We start from the raw sequence: 5285 nt of genomic DNA, 5'->3' as shown, positions 1-5285 counted from the left end.
GAAGAGGAAGAGGGGTGCTTGTATTTATAGTTGAAATTCTGCCGACAGACCGAGGAAATTCCGACGGAATTCCGACGCCAACGGCTAGTTCGTCGGAATTTCCTCCAACGGCTATAATATATCCACGGAATTCATCGGTTTTTTGCGAGGAATACATTTTTCCTCAGTATTCCGTCGGAATATTCCGACGGACTGATATTTCCTCGGAATTCCGTCGGTATATTCCGAGAAAATTCCGAGGAAACCAAATTTTGTGTTTCCTCGGAATATCCTCGGAAATTCCTCGGGAAATTCCGAGGATTTCATTTTCCGTCGGAATGTCCGTCAGAATACCGCTGTTTTCTTGTAGTGTAACTATTTTTTAATTATTTTAAATAGATGTGTGTCCCAAAAGTGGCCTTGAAGAACATACGGCCTGCAAAGTGAAGATTAGTGAGGGTATCGGGAAACATTAGAAGTTAGAATATCAAATTACAGAGAATAACTAAATACCTCCCATGAACATCATCTTCGTTATTAGGTCTAGGTCTTGCCCTAAACCCAACACACTGGTCTCTGGCATCTCAAAGTATGATATCTAACCGATATGAGATCCCAAAATATGTCTCTTCGTTCATGTTTGCACGTTCATGCGATCTCCTGAAATTAAAATTTCACATACTCTCGCCTAAAACGAACAATGAATATGACGATCTTCTAAGAGTTAGATATGAGATGACAATTCATACTCTTCCCTCTACATTCACGTGAATACTCATACGCTCTTAAAACGCGAAATACAATTCATTAAAAAGAAGCCGCCAAGCGGCAGGGATTCAAAGCCACACACGGCCAGTCCCGAAAATATAAATACTGCCACATTTGGCCAAAGTAAACAGCCTACGCGGCTAGTCTCAAGGCCGACAAAAGTCCAATATAAAATGCCATCGGCAACAACATTCCCGATAATCTTTACAGAACACATAACAAAACCGTAAAGGTCTCACTGGAAAACATGTCGTAATTAACTCCAAAATGAACTATACGAAAGGCTTGATCCCTTCGACAAGGGTATGTAGGTAGCCTTCATAAGGCGAAGTCCCAATCTTATCACATTCCATTCTCATAGGAATATGAGGATGAGATCAATTCTCCGCATAAAAATAATTGACGAAAGTTTCCGAGAAAGAAAGGAAGCCCTCTTAGCCATAGATTCCGATTAAAACCACCACTCGCTCCCAAGAATCATGGTGGAAACTTGCGAGCTGGAGGGCTAACTATTGAGGTCAAAAATGGTAATCTTGAAATTTGCATCTCTTAAGGAAACTTTCTTGAAATAATTTCAGAAATTTCTTAAGTAGAAAACTCCCGAGTAACAAAACAACCTCATCAGCGTGCGGCCAACCTCGCCGTTGGATTGACCTCGTTTAACTCACCTGATGGCGAGTTGGATCAACCTCGTCCAACTCGCCTGATGGCGAGTTTGATCAACCCTATCCGACTTGTCATTAGGCGACAAGGATCAGTCTCGATTAACTCGCTCTTAGCTTCTCCTTCGGGCCTTGATTGAACTGTCCCTTGTTTCGTCTCGATTGGAGTTACCGTTTAAACTTTACGATAAAATTATCGAAGATTGGTTTTCTTGTATAAAATCGAATGAATCGTATAAAACGATAACGGTCAACTTAACACCATAAGTTATCTCGCCTATACGATTGGCTTGAATTATTTCATAAAACCAACGTCGTATCAAAGATTTTTGAAGGAGTTGTAAAAAAACATATGTCCAAAACGGCCAGAAAATGGTCTAAAACGACCCGAAAATGGTCTAAAACGAAGCAAAAGTCCACTTACAATTTTGGATGAGGATGAGCCCGAAACTACTATGACGGTTTATCTCATATTAGCAGGAGAAGATAAATGTTAAGTTTCAAAGGATAAACATGAATATCAAAGAAAAATGGAATATTTCCGCGAATCAATAAATTCGACCCGTGGGCAAAAAATAAAAGGACGACCGACCTAGAAGGCATATATAAGGGGAGCCAACGCAAGTAGCACATGGACGATTCTATTAGACTCTTAGAACTCTATGCACATAGAAACTTTAGACATTATTCTCGACATGTGTTGTTTCTATGACTGACACTCGATTATTAGACAAATTCGCACAGGCAGTTCGATCTCTTGTTCAACTTTTTCAATTGAACTACGTTATGCTTGATCCTTGAATGAGGTATGTAGGCATCCTTTCATAAGGTTCAGTTCGAAATCAACCAAAATCTTTTTTCGTATTTTTTTTGTCTTTTGTTATCGAGCTGCGACTCAACTAGGTTTAAGGTTTTAGGTGGCTAGAACTAGGTAACTCGCTAACAGCTCTTACGGCCGAAGCTTCTATAATCTTTTATAATGATCGCAACGCTCTTACGCGGATTGGAAATAAGATGTACTTTTTCTATAAATTCGTTTTGTTATCTTTTCATATTTTATGCATTTATTTGGTCACTTGTCGTTGGCTCTCGCAGAGAATCCGGGACCCTAGAAAAAGTTAAAATTTCATGATTTTCCTCTGTTTACGGAAATCGACGGTGTGAATTTCGGTTCCCGCACCAATCACCTTTTTTATTTGATGTGCAAATAAGTTTAGTTGAAAACCCAAAGTTTTTTGTGATACAAAAACCAATTTGATAGTTTAATAATGCTTTTTTTTTTAAACGCTGAAAGTTTATTAAAAGATTGAAAAAAAAGTTACAAACCAAAGCTGGCAAGGATTAACATCCTTCCAGAAGTGAAGCCGGACATGATTAATATCCTTCCAGAAGTGAAGCCGGCGAGTTCGAAGTATGAACATACCGAAGATAAGAAGTCCAAACAAGGGATACATAAACAGAACGATCTTACAAAAGCAAAAACAACAAACAAAGGATCTTAAGCATTACAGGCAAAAGACCTAAGGATACAAAACCAAAGCTGAAAGCACGAAACACACATGAACCCTTCCATAGAAGCAATTTGTAGCTGGAGTTGAACCTAAGAACTAAGGATCTGCGGAGTATCCAATCTAGAGGAAGTCAAAGCACGATCCCAACAAGTAACAACACCGGCGAAGAGGATCATGTAATAGAAACAAGCAACAACACCGAACTACTTACACCACGCTTACATCAAGAATCACCACCCGCAACATAACACTGGCACAAGGTAAACCTTGAAACTCCAATAAGGTAAAACGTCTAAGAGGATCAAAGGTTCTTACACACGGACACCCGTGTACCCAGCTTAGCCCATCTACAAGCACAAAGCTGGTCACGTCCTCGCAAGAGAAGAAACCGAAGATCGAGACCACTGTATCGTCCTTAACCAATCTCCCCAAACAGAGAAGAAGATTGTAGATGGCTCCACAGCAAACTCACATCCGAGAGACGAAACCCCAAACCGAGACCAGACCAAAAGCGAAGAAGCAAGACTCGCGAAGACATGGAGAAGTAGAGGTACCCAGATCTAGAAGCGATGATTAGACCCAAGGCCACCATGATCCTTTGTTAAACCGTTGAAAAAGCACATGCATGAAGAGAAATTTTCAGATCTGCCATGGATTTGCAGACATGCAAGCTCCTAAATGCCAACTCCTCTGCAAACAACCGACCTTTAAACCTCGCCCTCCTTCCAGATCACGATGCCTCCACCGAATTCAAGAACCACCACCGGCTCACAGAACCGGAGAAAGCAGAGAAGCAAACTGAAAACGAGATAATAAAGAGGAAAAACTCCTCCTACCGGCAAGGAACGCACGTCGGCGGAGGAGAACTTGGCTAGGTTTGAAAGTTCTATTTAGAGAGCGTTTTTTTTTCTCGTCAACCAGTACCACTTGGTTAGTTTAGGTTTTATAAAAAACTTTGAGTGAATGCCAGTATCATGATGATCTATAGTTTAATAATGCTTATTAAAAAACTTCGAGGTTTAAATTGTGAGTGAATGCCATTTTAATTTTTTTTTTGTTAAGATGTGAGAGAAGATTTGTGAGAATGTGTTGTGTATTTCTTATTGCTTACACCACTATATATAGTGGTTCATACAATGTGGAGTCAAAGGGAGAATTGATTACAAAGATACTCTACATAATGACATGGTCAAACTCATAAAGACATAAGGTTGAATGGGTCTTCCATGTGGCTGGATGTAAACCCCCAATGGACTCTAGTCTTGAACTTTTATGGTCTAGGTTATGGACCATCCACTTCATGATTCATAACACTCCCCCTTGGATGCCATAACCATATAGGGTTTGTAACATGCTAATGTTGCCTCATTAAAACCTCTCCCGGAAAACCCAAAACCCAATGTGGTAAAAAGAGAAACCAGAGAAAGGAAAAAGAGTACAACACACATTACTCCCCCTGATTTGGACATCACTGAAGGTCCTTGAGTCTACGCGTGCCAATCTTGTTGCGTGAACTTCCTGAATGTGCAAGAGGGCAATGATTTGGTGAAGAGGTCGGCTGAGTTTTCACTAGACCGGATCTGAAGGACGTTGACCTCTCCAGCTTTCTGCAACTCATTGGTAAAGAAGAACTTGGGTAGAATACGTTTGGTTCGGTCACCTTTGATATACCCGTCTTTGAGTTGAGCAATGCAAGCTGCATTATCTTTATATATGATGGCCGGACCCGTTGGGTCCCATATGGACGCATAATGTGGTCCTATACCTTTTGTTCAAAGATGAACTTCGATCTTATAGCTTATCTTTATGATAGCTTATTCATTCATACCACAGCTTGGTTGGTTCATGCTGAGAATTCGACCAACCATAAGTATTACCAAAATTTAGCTAATTTGTGGTGATGGTCTATAACATTTTCTAAGGTTTAATGAATAACCATTTAACCTATCTTAGGCTGGTTAGTATAAAACACAAGGAATTTAAAATTCCTCTATGGACTGATTTGAATTGTTCTTATAGAACTCTTCACTTGCTTACATGTAGTAATTTAATTCAGTTCATGAACAACTTTAGGAAAATGATGTTCAAGAGAACTTCTTTTCTCATCTTTTGATTCTGAGCTCAATATCGTTTGGTAAACCTTTTGGTACCAATAATATTATCATCATCATCCAGTGAGTCATATATAGCATACTACATCTTTTGAATTTCTTCCAGACATCATATGTAGTGAAATATGTAGTAGTATCCATCACATTGGATTATATAGACCTTTCCCGGTTTGTCTCACGATTTATCCTTCTTTCAGGATTTATATATTCACTGGGCATCATATGGCGTTTACATATTCATGGCCAATACAATA

This window comes from Brassica oleracea, chromosome C6, assembly GCF_000695525.1.
Source record: "Brassica oleracea var. oleracea cultivar TO1000 chromosome C6, BOL, whole genome shotgun sequence".
NCBI lineage: Eukaryota > Viridiplantae > Streptophyta > Magnoliopsida > Brassicales > Brassicaceae > Brassica > Brassica oleracea.
This window is presented reverse-complemented; position numbering follows the sequence as displayed.